This window comes from Ambystoma mexicanum, chromosome 11 (genome assembly GCF_040938575.1).
Source record: "Ambystoma mexicanum isolate Mex_15411 chromosome 11, UKY_AmexF1_1, whole genome shotgun sequence".
NCBI lineage: Eukaryota > Metazoa > Chordata > Amphibia > Caudata > Ambystomatidae > Ambystoma > Ambystoma mexicanum.
In genome coordinates, this window is record NC_090934.1 from 1,002,330,876 (window position 1) to 1,002,346,621 (window position 15,746).

Sequence of the window (15,746 nt, forward strand, 5' to 3'; positions counted from 1 at the left end):
CTCTGTACGCGTTTCCTCCAGTCCCCGTCATCCCGCAAGTGCTGCGGAGGTTACGGAAGTTCGGTTCCCGGATGATCCTCATTGCCCCGGCGTGTGCTCGGAGGACGTGGTACCCGGACCTTCTCGACTTATCCATCTGCCCTCCACGTCGTCTTCCCTACCGAGATGATCTGCTCTCACGGGAGGGGGGTCAGGTTCTCCATCCAGAGGTCAGATCCCTCAACCTTCACGCTTGGTTTCTGAAAGGTTGAGGTATAAGGATTGGGACCTCCCTGAGGACGTGATGGAGGTGTTGCTTTCAGCCCGAAGGCCGGCAACAAAGTCTCTGTACCTGTGCCGTTGGCGTAAGTTCTGCGACTGGTGCAGAGTTCAGAATGTGGATCCTTTTGCATGTGACATCCCCATGGTTCTGTCCTTTTTACTTTCTTTGGCCCACAGGGGCTTGCAAGTGGGTACCGTTAAGGGTTACCTGGCGGCGCTGTCCATCTTTAAGCGCTCGTCTGAAGAGTGTTCTTACTTTAAAATCCCTTTAATTTCAGTTTCTGAAAGGGCTCACTAATGTGTTCCCTCCGTCACCTTTCCTGGTGCCCGGTTGGGATTTGAACCTGGTTCTTAAGTTTCTTATGGGTGCTCCGTTTGAGCCTTTACATTCTTGCCCTTTGAGGCTGTTGACTCTGAAAACTGTTTTTAGTTGCGGTTACTTCCGCTCGCAGAGTGAGTGAGTTACTGGCACTTTCAGTTAAGCCTCCCTTCACTGTATTTCACAAGGACAGGGTTGTCCTTAGAGTTCGTCCTTCTTTTCTTCCGAAGGTAGTGACGGAATTTCATTTGGCCCAGAAGGTTGTTCTTCCGGCATTCTATCCTCCTCCGCATCCTGGTAAGGAAGAGGAGAGGCTCCATAGGCTTGATCCTAGGAGAGCTTTAAGCTTTTATGTTTCACGCATGTCCCGGGTCAGAGTGGATGATCAACTCTTTATTGGTTACGCTGGTAAGCGTTTGGGGCAAGCTGTGACGAAACAGACTTTGTCTCGCTGGATTATTTTGGCCATCTCGGAGTGCTACCGTTTGGCGGGTAAGGACCCACCGGCTGGCTTGCGGGCCCATTCTACCAGGGGTATGGCTGCGTCTACTGCCCTGCAGAGGGGTGTTCCTATTTGCAACATTTGTGATGCAGCCACCTGGGCTTCAGTACATACGTTTGTACGTCACTATTCTCTTGTTTCCATCAGAGCACAGGATCTGGCCTTTGGCAAGGCGGTCCTTTGCTCTGCTATTTGATTGGCTATTCTACATTTGATTCTAAATTCTTTCCCTCCTCCTTGCTTTGGTACTGCTTTGGGAGTCTGTCATAGATATGGAATACGTCGGAGGACCCAATCCCCTCGAAGAACAAGTTACTTTCTTACCTGGTAACGTTCTTTCGATGGGATGGTCCGACGACGTATTCCATATCGCTCCCGCCCGGCCTTCCCCGCTGCAGAATTTCTTTTGCGATTGCAGCTTACGTTCCGCAAGGCTTTGTGTCTGACTGGCAGTTGACTTATGTCACACGTTCTGGGGGAAAAAACTACAACTGAGGCTATGGGCGTCGTGCGTCCTACTTATCACATCGGATGACGTCGGACGTCGGAGGAGGTCCTCGACGACGGCGCATCGACGTCATCGACGCAGGACGCAGACGCCGAAAAAGTTTCCGAAGCAGCACAGCTGTGGTGATTACATGTCATAGATATGGAATACGTCGTCGGACCATCCCATCGAAAGAACGTTACCAGGTAAGAAAGTAACTTGTTCTTTGCCCTCACAGGCGAGTGGGTTTGTCCATTGTTTGCCGAGACCACTCTGGGCCCTCTTCGGTAGCTTTTGTACTTTAATACATTGTAAAATCTTTAGTTTGTGGCGGCCTAGAGTCCTGTTGCACACCTCCTTCAATTGTCATGATCCCAAGTCCTTCACAAGAGGTAATGCAGTGCTGACGGCCCTCCCATGAAAACAATCCAAATGGGAACATCCATCTGTATTGTACTTTAGCCTGCGACAGAGCCTTGACCACCGGCCCCATCATCTGCTTCACCAATGTGGATTGTGCTAGGTCTTGAAGTAATTATATTTCAACGCCATTCACTTTGATGGGACTTGCCTTACTAGCCGCCTGCAGAATCGCCTCTTTGTCCTGATCATTGGCGAGCCGTTACTACATCACAAGCTCTGGCACCTGTTTCCGCTCTTTGTGCCCACCCAGTGAATCGGATCCAAGGGCACCTCTTCTCCCCTCCCCCAATCACCCCCCCTCAGCTCCAGCAGATCAACAAAAATTGTTGCATCGTGTCGGTCTCATTCTGCCACTCCTTCGGGCATCCCTTTTACCCTAATGTTAGTTCTCCTGGAGCGATTTCGAGATCCTCTGTCTGAATCTCTAGATTTTGTGCAGCCGTTGCAGGTTGTTCTGTTAATGAATATCTTGCATGTCCTCAGCCAGCTCTTGAATGGCTTTTTCCGTGGTATAGAGTCTCTTCCCTAATTCAGTAATGTCCCCGTTCACCTCTTGCAAGGATTGCGCTAACTGTTTTAATCAGATTGAACTGCGACTGTAGAGTCCGTCATCTGAGCTGCTTGCTCATTTGTCAAAATTAGCGACCCACTCGGGCCCTCCTGCTCCTGGAGTCTGATCTTGGCCTAACGCTAGCTCCCCTTCCTTCCTCCAGAGCTTCTGTAGCGCACCATCTTGCTGTTTCTTTGCCTGTTTGGGAGTAGGGGCCCCTTCCTTGAGTTCTTTAAGCTTATTCCTAGACATCTGTGTGGCAGGGGATATCCTTGTCCCAATTGCTTTCTAGTCCACTGAGGTGCACTTAGTTTATTCCTATAACTCCCTTCTCCTGGTAGCTTCCTCAAGGCTGAAGCCACTACCCCTCTTTAGGGCCCACAAATACCCCTCCACCTGCACCATAGCCGAGCCTTGTCGGTGATCACCTTCCCTTTCCCTGCGGCCAGGGGTGCGTCTTCCACACAGTCTCCCGCCGCTTTCAAAATTGCCACCTGTAGTTTGGAGCGCTGCTACTATCTGCGGGCTCCCTTACGCTTTCTACCCCTCCGCACCCACCTTAAAATGAATCAGGATTGTGGTGTGCTCTGCAGCTTAGTGTTGCCGAACACCTTTAATCCCTTGGTTGTCTCCTCCTCCTTCACTGCCCTCTGTCCACCCTGTCACCGCATATACTTACACAGGTTTGCCGAAAAGTTCACCCTCTAATAGAGAATGCGATTGTGAACCAGCACTGCAGTCAAAATTTTGACTATTGCCGGTCAGAGGTTTGGGGGGGAGGGGGAAATAAGATCCTCAAACTTTAGCTTCTAAAATGGTGATTGGCTGCTCTGCTGCGGATTGCTCAATAACCAGGGGGACCCATCTAAACTAAATGATTCAGTCCTGCAATGTTCCTTGGGCCACACCGCAGGTTAAAGGAATAGTGCACTCAAAAATATTATTGTCCTGAGGGTTCGAGCATGTGTTTTTTATTCCTATGCACCTTACTGTAGTTTTCCTCTTTTGTACACATGCAAAATTGGGCAGCAGGGCGCGGTCATCTTGTGGTGATCTTATCTGTTGCTGCATCGTCCAAGGTGGACTGGCCTCGCTGCACTAAATCATATCCCCCGCCCCTGAGGCTGACATCACCAAACCTAGTTATATTCTCCTATCTCCATGACGTTACTGGGCAGTGTAGCCAAACGCGCCCAGTCATCACCTACGTGACGCAGAACCCGAAATCGACACCTCTCATAACAGCGCGTCACAATTTGGAATATAAAACTATACTTTAAAAGGAAATGGCAAAACTGTACAATTTGTAAAGTACTTTTATTTCACAATAAACTCTGAGAACATCCGGCGATTGCCATATTCAATCAAAAAGGTAATTTATTTCTTTGTTCTCGATCCACAAATGTTTATCGTGAGTCACGCGGTGTTCCTTTTTGGTATAAGAAGCGAATTGGACGCACCGTAAATTGCAAGGCTTGGGCATCAACTTGGCGCTAGGCCACCGTAAACGATGTCGGGTTGCTCCTTAGAACTGGTACCGAAAGCGTCATTGAGATCCAGCCATTCAAATGTATCTGCAGCTGCCGGTTAAAAACCTGTCTGGTATCTGGAATCGATGACATTCGCAGAAAGGAGGTAGCTGTTGGGAAAACATAACAGAAATGTCTCAGTAGCCGATCTTTATTACAATTTATCATGTTACCCATTATTTCGCTCCATGTTAAAACTAATGATGAACACAGACGTGAAACAATGGGAACACAGAAAACAACGTGGAAAGTAGTCTACAATTTGCTTCAGAGGTTAGTGCTATGAAGTATGTTCAGCTCGAAATGGGATGCGGAAGCTGATTCTACAATTCGAAGAACATAGATGGCCTTTTAATTAAATATTAGCGTTTAACCCAGGGGAACCGAGTGGTGTTCTACATGCATCTCGATGCTGGACTGCCCATGTGCCCGGCACAAAAAAGTACAAACAGGTTGTGTGTGCCATTTCAATATCCTACAAAGAACAACCCAGTACAATGTAAGCCAGCAATAACGGTCGGCTAATAAGTTTACTCGTTGGTCTATAAAATTGTTGATAGTAAAACTTCTACTTTGTGCAGTGCATGGGCTTGCTCAGCTCGCAAGCAAAAATTCAAAGCTGCTGACGTTCACTCAGAATGGTAGCCAATAGCCCTTCAGACCATAAGTGTGTTACTTGGTTCCTCTGGAGAACTTCGCACTCTCCCAGCGACTTACAAAGCCAGCCCACACCACCTGTCAGCTCAGCCCGTCTCGTGTTCACACAGCATATCACGTATACATTTTTCGCAAGGAGCAAGTCTCGAGCCCTGACAATGTGCTTGTACAAGAATGTCTGAGCAAGCAAGCCCTGCTGCAACCCCCTCCTTTCAGGCCGCAGTCCCCTGAACCCGTGACCAGTTAGGCCTGTAAATTGCACACGTGTTTTTGTACTATCCCACTTTGGGTCACTAGCGAGGTGAAGGGTATGGGGGTCTTGCCCCTGAGGCAACCAGTGCGGTTTGGAATTGATAGCTCACATGTCTGGCACATCGGAGCTAGAAAGGGGGTGGAGGTGTTAGTTTAGGGCAGAATATACTGTGAATGGGGTCTTGTTTTATTGGGAGGCATTCTGGGGTGGTCACTAAGGAAGGGTCACACTTCTGGTACATGAAAAGAATAGCTTTAGAGGGGCACAAGGTTGAACAAGCAGTCATTTTCCAGCAGCGGGGGCGAGAGGTGCAGGAGAACTATTGTTGAGATGGATGAACAACTACAAGTCATGGTTTGGGCCTGACGCACAGGGCCGTGATCTCAGAGGAAGATTTAAATTAATACATTCTTAGTTGGCAACATCTTGTCTTGGCGCATCCTTGAGAAAGGGACTTGTGAGGCACAGGAGGAAAAAAGTGAGGGCTGTCGGTGCTCGCTGTTCGTGGCGCTGCTGAGGGCTAGGGGAATCTTCGCAATGACAGAATGCCGCCTGGTCCGAAGTTGTAGTAGAGGGTACACAAAATGGAACCGAAGTGTCGAGCAATAGCCCCACCTCTGCTTAGGTCAGGGCCTTCTTCCCCATGACAGCAGAAGGGCAAAGGAGGCACCCCCCCCCCCCACGAATGCAAGAGCAGGGTGTCACTTTCGTGTATAATGTATGGGGGCCGGGGGCTCAACCGACCCACTCCTTCCTTACATTAGCAACAACCCCAACACATGTCCCCATGAATATATTGGTCAGAGTGCAGCTATTTCTCACCAACAACCCACTTTTATGACCCACTTTGATGCGCTGTTTTGCTCAGTCAGTAGTTCTTGCGTGCCGAGTATCTTATCTAGCCGAGGCCTCATCCCTTTTGTAGGATGAGTAGTTATTCAGCTACTTGGGCAACTGTTTGGTAAGGCAACTGCAGAACCCCAAAGTTGCTTTCATACTGTTACCCATCTGGCCCTCTCACGATCATTGAAGGTTCCACAGTAGCCCGACGAAACTGAAGTGTGAAAGCAAAGCGTTACATTGTATGGCATTCGTAAAAATGGTACTTGTTGACAAACAATTTGAGGATAGATTTCAAAAGACAAATTGAATGCGTTATTTGGACACTGCATATAAACATAGTTGATCAAAAAAACAGATGGTCATCATTTGTACCTGGAAGTGAACTGTTCCATGAGCTCTGCTTTAGGGGCACAGGGCACGTTAGCAATGTTTTGTGGCAATGTATGTGTCCTCGGAACTTAATTGTGCGCAATTCTGTGAGTATGCATCTCCAAGACAGTCATATCTTTCACAACATTTTCTTTCAATTTGTCTTTTGAAATCTATCCTCTGTCAATATTTTTGTCCGGAGGATAGCTTGGTGTCGACGTGCTCGCCTTGGAAGCAAGATGACATGAAGCAACACAGGTTCGATCCCCGGGTCCGCGCTTAGAAACCTCTGGGTATTTAAGCGCATTATAAATGTGCAACTAAGACAACAAAAACAAATTCTGTAACGGCGCCTCGATGCCTCCGGGCTGTGTGAGTGCTTTAAAAATGCAAATAAATAAAATGAATAAAATCGAATTCCATTTCCTCATATATTGGCTTGACCACCCATTTTTGCTTATTTTCGTAAAGGCCATTGTGTAGCGAAGCATCCCAAAGTTTCCCGCAGTCCTCTATTCACGCCCCACATTCTCGTTATGCGCTAATACCGCTAGTAATGTCCTATATTGCATCCCGAAATGCAATCTCATTGGCCTGTACTTTAGGCACCTATTATGGAGCACCTCCAAATCTCCCGTGTGACAATTCTGTGAGTCCCTTCAGATCTCTTGATAGTTTTATCAAACAGTCTTCTCGAGAGCTTTGTGTGGAGGTGAAGATGGAATCAACCACTTATTACGTTCCTGCTCCGGCGACAAAGGGCCATGTGCACCTTGGTGGAAATGTTGGTTTTCTGTCCAAGAGTAAACTTTGGAACAGTGGTGCATTAGTGGCCGCCATCAAAGATAGTTGCTGAAAGACTGGGACCACTTTAAAATATTTTCAGAACCTTTTTTTTCTTGCAGCCGAGATTTTTTTGATTGATTTGGCAACATTACATACCTCAAATTGATTGCAAATATTTAGGAACTGCTCTCTTTGTCTTGGCTATTGAAACAGGTCTGTCCGTTGCTATGTGGTCGATTTGCATTCCCCTCGATTGGAGATCTTCCAGGGATTTTATAAAAACAAGTTTCTCCATGGCCACTGAGGATTTACATTAGGACACCTGCACGACCACCGAGCTCATTTATTTTAAGTTTCCATGTCCTGAAAGTGAGAAGTGCAGTAATTTGATGAAAATCCAGGGCTGTCACTGTCCATCGCCAGCTAGCCTGAACTGTTTTTCCGAGAATGTACTTTGAATGGACATTTCAATTTTCCAAGCTTCACTAATAGCAGGGAATAGATATTCACGTTGATATTTGTAGTAATGCGTTTTAGAAAGGTACTAGAGTCCCACAAATTGACAAACTGGACAACTTACTGAAACTAGAGCCACTGAAAAGTAAAGCAGCTGCACACAGATTTCCAGCTGGCAGTTTCCCCAGCATCGGTTGCGCGGACCGTGAATGTTTTGCATGGAGAATCTCGCAGGTGGCTTGTATTTTGAGGTTACTGCCTTGTGATACACGAGTCATACACCAATGGCTTACCACATACTTCCCCTCTCACTGGATGCACACATTTCAGCATCATTATCTCCATCAAGCAGCTGTCAAATATAATGTATTTGGGCTCCTTTATTAGAGTATCGTCCTGCATGAATTTTGTTTCTGACCCAACTGTGGTTGACCTATCAGTCCAACTGGACAAACTGTAGTCAAGATCTTCGTCTAGTTCCTCGGTCAACTGTGTTGATGCTTCAGTCTCTATTTCACCTTCTGCTGCTTGAACACAAATCGGAGAAAACATCAATGTCGATGGCCCCTTTTTGGCGGGTGTCGATTGTGTCAAGTGGTCTGTCTAATTCTAAAGCATCTTCATTACATTGTTTCATCTTCATCTGGTGGAGCTCTCGCACTGTAGCAATGGTCCAACAACACTTTCCTGGCTTCACTGGTGACCTTCAATTCATTTTTTGGCCATTGGGCAAAAGCATCTCGAGTCTGCTTGTTGATTTGAACACGCTGCGCCTCAATTGATAGTTGCTCCATGGTCAAATCTGTTTGGGAAGCAGCATCTCTGATTTCTGCAGCTGTCTGTCTGCATAGTTCGTACACCATCGGGTAATTAGAAGACAGGATGGAAAAACATTTTCAATGTAAATCCAACATACAGTATATGGCACTTTCCATAAAAAAGCATGTTATGAAGGCACCAGCACAAAACACTGTTTGAAAATGATTGTAAATTACCGTAGCTTTCTTGGTTTTCTGTGAAACCTTTTCTGTGACTGTACCAGCAAGCTGGTCCACCGACTCGCATCCACGTGGCTCCTCTTCTATATCCCGATCTTGTATACATCCCTAGAAAAGAGTATCCATTAAAAATAAGTCATTTGTATTTGAAATCAAATTATTCCATCGCACACATGGCTTACACAGATACCCTTGTACACCGTGTACATCACTTAGTCAAAATATACATTTTGAATTTCACCTGATTGATGGCTAGTTTACTCGGTGAAAGATGACTGTGCAAAACCCACTGATTGAAATGTTGCACTGAAGCAATTTACAAAAGATACTAGTTTATAATGTCAATATCTAATGGTATCGGATCTAGGACCAACTTTCTTTCATTCGAGGGAACTGTCAGTACGCATACCTCTGGCTCTGTACCAGCTCCGAAGGATGATGTAATTGTAGTCAAAGTACCAGCATCACCCTGTAAAACTGTACTTGTTTTAGTATGGAAGAAAGTAAAATTGAACACACAATGTGATGCAGACAATGCTACATATCAATAAAAACCCATAAATGAAACATTTTGTAAACAAACGGGATACGTACATTTGATCATATCTCAAAATCCATGCATAAAACATTTCCAGAACTGAATAGCTAAATAAAACTACCTGATGCACTTAAAGAAGTTGTTGACGCCAGGAAAGACATGGATGCAGAATCTTGCTCCTTCATATTCAGCGCCTTGTCATGGAGTTGTAAAGGGAAAATTAGATTAGATTTAGAAATGCCAACCTAAAAAATTGACATGTAAAGCAGCCGGTTACGAAAAGATTATGCTAATTTCCAAGGGCAGTATAGCATAAATGCCCATAAATCATTTTCTATGATGCGCCTAAAACCAAGGACAGATGTTTAGCAAAATGTGGTTGTTATAAAGCAATGCACATTTACACCTAAAACACCAATCCGTCCATGTAGTTACCTGTTAAGTACCCCAAAGCCTACAGCTAAATCGGGAACCATGACTCACCGGAGGCATCGTGTGAATGAATAGTCAGAATTGCGTTTGGAAGCAATTTACGAGACGTTCTGAGTCTGCTTCTTTGTGTACTGCGATTGGTCGTACATATTTGTGGCAAAGTGCAGGCTGCAGATGTAGAATCGATCACCCCTCGAGTCCCCCAAGACTTCATGCGCTCTACTTTCAAGCTCTTCCGGCACAAATACACAATATCTGACCCATTCTCTTATTAGATCTAGATTCCTCAGGAATACATGCATTGTAGTGCCTTTAGGTTTGTTATGGGTTTTAGAGCGGCAACCGTAAACCGTACATGCAGGCATTGTTAAATTCTGTAAAAAAGTCAACATTATTAGATAATTACTTTGCTTAAAAGCGTGTGAAAGAAGGAATCATCATACATTTTCCTATGCAATGTATGTCTTGGTCACCGAAGCAAAACCTGTGTAGCGTAGCTGGCTGTAGTATAGAATAACTTTCATACACAATTCATTGATGTGACGCAAATCGTAACAGTTTACTCGTCCCTTGAATGTACTATTGTGCATCAAAAGGAAACATGCTTATAGATACGGTCCGCGAAGGATTTAATTCGATCCCAATTGACGCTGACAATTGCTATATATCGATAACAAATTAAACTCAAGTTATTGGCGATGAGATGAATGAACATTACACTACTGGGTACGTTCGTTTGAAATAGATAGAAATTTAAAGATCAAGGTAAAGATAGGTGACCTGCCCTTATCTTGACCAACAGTTAGATTCAGCAAGCAGGGTAGTTAGTAGCAGGAGAATAGGTAGATGTTCACAGGTAGCACGATGACGAGCTGACTCGCAGTGGTCACAGAAGTTCTCAGGTAGCACGTTCATGAGTTGACTTGCAGCGTTCAAAGATGTTCTCATGATAAATATTAATGGTTTATAAAGAATTAGTAAAGTGGGTGTGTATGTAAATGAAGTGTTTGTGGTGTGGTACTATGTGAATAGCAGGGCCTTGGCCTGCTTCAAGGGGATACTGGCTGGAGGCATGGGGTTCGAGGAGGGAATGTGAAAAATAACCCCTCCGCGTAAGATACCTTTTTGAAGTGTGCATGGTGTTTGGCACCTTGGCCGCTCCAACCCCTGCCAGCCCCCTTTGGCAGCGCCCATCCACTGGTGCAAACTGCCTTTGATAATGGAGGGGAGATGGATGTGCCTGAGGCGTGCAGGAAAGGGCAGGAACACTGATGAATGGACATGCTTGATTCACTGAAAGACAAACTATTGATAAAAGTTGTTTTATTTTGTTGCTGATTTTGATGACACAAATGTACTACACATTAAAAACGTCTGGTTGCAGTAGTGTGGGAAAATCCCCTGTACTGTCCGCTGTCACTTAGGAAAGTTACTCTAATGGCACCAATGACACAGGCGGGTATTACTCGTCGAACGCAGTGTCCAAGCCTCCCATGAAGCCACCATGTAAACAAACGATGGGCCACCAGCCTGTATCACCTGTGAAAGATACATACAAACTGTTTTTAAAGGAACAAGATAAGTGTATTAAACCTTAGTTGCAAATGACAAATGATTGTTTCCAATCGCATTGTTGCCATTAAAAATGTTACCTAGACACTGTACAGTATTGAACTATGCATGTCATTACATTTGGGACACAAAGAAATATTGCTTCATGGCTTTACATGAAATAAACAAGAGACCACTGATTTCCCCAAATTGCGAGTGTAAAGAATTGCAAGACTACATTCGTTTGGCATTGATAGATCAAAGTTACGACAATATAGGAGACAACCATGAAAGGTAGTGGCCTAAGTGACATCACAACTAGAGTACACTTACTCATTACTTGGATTGCAAGGCGAACTGTTGCTTGAAGTTTGTGCATAAGAACCATCATAATCCTCAACACGGACCGTGTGAGGCAGGCTGCCCTGAAGTCCGGCAGCTCGGTAACGCATTGCGGCCGTGTCTCGCCTTCGGATATGTAGGACACGCATCAAGAGTTTTCTTGGCTGCAGCAGTTCTCCTCCTCGGTTGGCATTAGCACACACTGATTGCAGGTACACCAGGTGGAAACCCCTGTCCATGCGACTAGGCTCAGGCTCTTGATCTGTTGAATCGTCCTCCCAGCTGTCGGCCAAAGCCCCATCGTTTGCATCTTTCGCTTTTGAGTAATTCCGCCTCGGAATACTCCGGCTTGTACTGGTAGGCTGTATTGTTGCCATTATGGGGCAAAACAAATGGATAGTAATGGTACTAGTATCTATTCGCATGGGCTAGAAGCAACAAAGGTAGCTGACCAGAGCACAGAAACGAGGCACAGAATACTCTAAGCCAAGGAGAGGATAGAAAAGCAAATCTATTGTGAAGCGGTCTGTTCATACTTATTGAGGAAAGAGGCGTTCTGCTATTTCCATGGAGACACGTCATTAGCTGAAGGTCAGAAAACTTTGACACAAGACCAGCATTGGTGTTGTGAAATGGGCGGTACACGTCTAGTGATCTCAGGGGCAGGGAGGCTATGATTTAGTGCTGCCAGTCCGGGAGCCTTCTCAGTGTTCGCATCCCAGGGGCTGTCTTGGAATTGCCTTTTGCACGTTTATAGACCTGTACAACTGTTACGTACCGATGCACTTGATCCAGACCCCGTTGTAGTCCAATTGCGTTAAAGCCACAAGTGAGATCTGTATAGGCCATGTACTGCAGGGGGACAAGGCCCAGTCAGTGGGTATTTGTATGGACGTTAAAAGTGAATCCAATATCATGTATATAAAAATCAAATAAAACTGGACAAAAACACATCCTTGTTGCAACCCACGACTGGCACTAATCCAACTACTAAAATGTCCCTGCTGTTCTTACCCAAACAAGAGTTCATATGCAGTGCAATCAAAAGATCAAGAAGGTGATTGGGGGCAATTTCTTTCAAGCATCTTTACCCAAAATATCCCGCTGCAGACACAATCTAACGCCTAGTAAAGATCCAGTAAGATGATTTATACAACCGCCCCCTATAACATAACTTGATTGGATAAAAGTTGCAGTAAAAGACCATTTTGTTTCGTCCTCCCCCCCCCTTCCTGAATCCAGCTTGTCACGCATTGAGCACATTTTCCTGCCTCACCCATTTTTCCAATTCTTAAGGTGGAAATTAGTTTACTTCTAGCCTCAGTAGGGAAACTGGGTGATAGTTTCTGGTGTCTAATCTTTCAACCTTTTTTAAATATTATGTTGGCCCCAGACCAGGAGAAAGGAATTTCCCTACCCCAAATTACCTTAAACCAGTCAAACTGTACCCCTACCAAAGTACAGGGTCTGTTTCAAACGTGCAGTTTGAAAGACAATCGGGTCCCGAGGCTTCAACGATTTGCACTTAGCAAGACAGTTTAAAATATATTCCTTCTTAAACTTAAGGCACCATAGGCCAATATCTAAGGCACAACAACCGCCCGCATTCATACAAATGCATGAACTGCGTCTCCTAGACTTCTACCTCAATTGGGTTGGACTGTGCGACCTGGGTCCCTGGTGACTTAACGTCCAGAACAAACTGGGGTGCTTATTCGTGACCGCTCTGAGCATTAATTTTGAGTCACGTTGCACCATTTGACATTTTAACCAGTTTCTGAAGACTTTATATTTCACTTTATATATAACTTCTAAGCATCCTCAAAGCTCGGCACAGCTTTTTTTCTTGTATTCATATGTCAAATCCATGGTCATGTCTTCTAAAGGATTGGGTAGATGGATCCAATCCCCAAGAAGCTAGATGACCTCTGTACCATATAAATATAATTTTGAGGATCTGTTCAAGGTCATTTGCTTGCATCAAAGAACCAAGCCCCCTATTAATACAGCATCCATAGATGGCTTTCCAAATAACTGTAGTCTTTCCTGAACCTCTGAAATCGCACTCTTTTGGTTTTGCATTCAGAGTTTGTATCGCAAGTTCAAACAAATATGATCACTTGCCTCCCCCAATACCATAAAACAGCAAGAGCAATGCTGGAAGATCTTGCGCGACAAAGAGCGTAGATTTCTGCTTCCTTTTATATATTTATATATATATATATATTTATTTAGGTGGGAGATCGGCCAAAACGCAACCAAATTCCATATATCGAGTTGACACCAGATCAGAGTGCCACGTTTCCCCAGGGCGGACACCCCCTAGTTATTATAGGGGGACTTAAAGTACCAGGAAGGATTCAAGCATTTGCTATTGAATTCGGCCAGAACAATGAGGTGTGAATCGCATTCCATTGAACAATGAGCTAGGTCGGATAAAGTAGATTACCCTGGATTAAAATGTACATTAAATAGAATGTTGGATTTGTTAATACCATATTCGCTTCCATGCAGTCTATCGCAATCAAGATGCCTGGAGAACCAGAGTCCAGTTTGGCCTTTTTAAGACGCACATTGTTAGACTGTGCAAAGGAAGCCACTAAACTGTCTACCAGTCAACCCTCTAAGAGCCTCCGCCACAGATGGTAACCCTTCACGACCTGGACAATCTCCAGCCAAATTCCTTGAAAGCAGATTACTACATAATCCTCACCATATAAATTATCGAATACAGAAAACAAAAGGTGAGTTGCCCCTTGTATTCCAGCAGGACAATTTCAAAGGCTGACAACATTTTTTACGGCACCTTTTGCAGAATGCAAGGACGTAAGTTTAGTGGTCCACTCAGACTCCTTACTTTAGTGCAGTCACCTTTTATTTCCGTCCATGTTATTAGCAATCCATTGACTTCATCGGGGCTAGGTTCAATACTTGCTCTGATTTAATATATATATACACACACCCCCGTAACCTCCAATAGGCTCCGGGTGTTTGAACACAGTATCTCAAGGCAAGAAGCATATGTGCCTCGTTTTACACCACTTTTTTGACCATATTGGAGGAAAAGTACAACCTTATTACATCAACCCGCTTGTCCATAACAAACTTAACTTGCAGGATATCAGATGATCGGATAAACCGTAGTCTGGGGACCGCATTAAACAGAATGTGCTGTTGGTTTAGGAGGAACCCCTCCTGTTAAATATCCGTTCAATATACATGCGAGGATCAGGCAGCTCTGTAGACAACAGTCCCTGACTTGATCGGATAGTTCCCAGACAACGGGGGCACCTTTTCGGCTTTCGACTTCCAACTCGCAACACATTTGTGCGTGGTCTACCCACCTGGGACTCCTCAGTATGGCCCTTTAAAATATTTTCAGTTTCCAGAGCCTGTCTTGCCCTTTTCGAGGTAAGTGGCCCCAAAATTTTAGAGGGACACTCCTAATGTCAGGAAGGGTGCTAAGAACCACACCGAGGCCCCCCCCTGCAATTAGATCTGGTCTGAACCCACCATCCAGGGCACCCTCATGAACAATATGCCTTGAATGGTCCGTAGTAGCACCCCATGCCCTAGAATTTCCCACAAGTTGGGCAACACTGGCTGGGTATGCTACGCTTCGAGACATCCTGTACACACTGCTGGTCTTTACACAATCCTGACATTTTGCACAGTTCACACATGCCATAGGCCTCGTCGTTTGATCAAAGGGATACATGACTTCTCATTCTCATAGTCTGGGTAGATCATAAGAATGCGCGCAGGTCTAAATCATTCGTGCTAGAATCCATTGGCACGTAAATGGGTTTTAAAAAGTGAAATAGTGTTTTTTACCCACAGACAACTGGCTTTTTTGTTGTTTTTAGCAGTCGTATTATCCCCCATGTTCTCCATCTCTGTCCAAAACCAACCTACTAGCAACCGATCTGCATAACTGGCCATTTCTAATTGTGCTCAGTGATCTGTCTGCTTGGCCGCCTGGTGGGATTCTAATGTTGCATAGTTCAACATCTCCCCTGGCTTCCTGACTCCCCCCCCCCCCCCCCCCCATATCCCCTCCCAGCTCCTATTCCCTCACCCCATGGCTCTCTTCATCTCAGTTATCTTTTCTAACTGCGTCATCTCATACCCTCCTCTCACGAAGTCTAGTAGGAAGAAACTAAAGGCTTGCCTGATTTCCAACCCTGGTCTGCCCATTGAAGACGCCTACATCAATCTCTTCTCTAGATCGACTATCACTGACATTCTCTTTGCTGTTACTTCCTCCAACCTATGGACCCTCCCCCTAAACCCCAATATGGTCTGTCCTCTTATGGTCTGTCCTCTGCTCTTGACGCACTTTGCAGCTTACAAATGCACCATTGTCTATCATGCCACTATCATGGCCCAGGGTTCTCATCCCAACCTCCGCCTTTTTGACAAGTGTCTTCCTGATCTCTTCAACTCTTCA

At 45.2% G+C, this 15,746-nt stretch overlaps 1 protein-coding gene across 2 annotated transcripts in view; it reads left to right on the forward strand.

Moving 5' to 3' along the window:
• Nucleotides 1–15,746, forward strand: part of CTDSPL2 (CTD small phosphatase like 2) — an 896,843-nt gene that overhangs the window by 285,040 nt on the left and 596,057 nt on the right. The gene's annotated exons all lie outside the window — the stretch shown is intronic.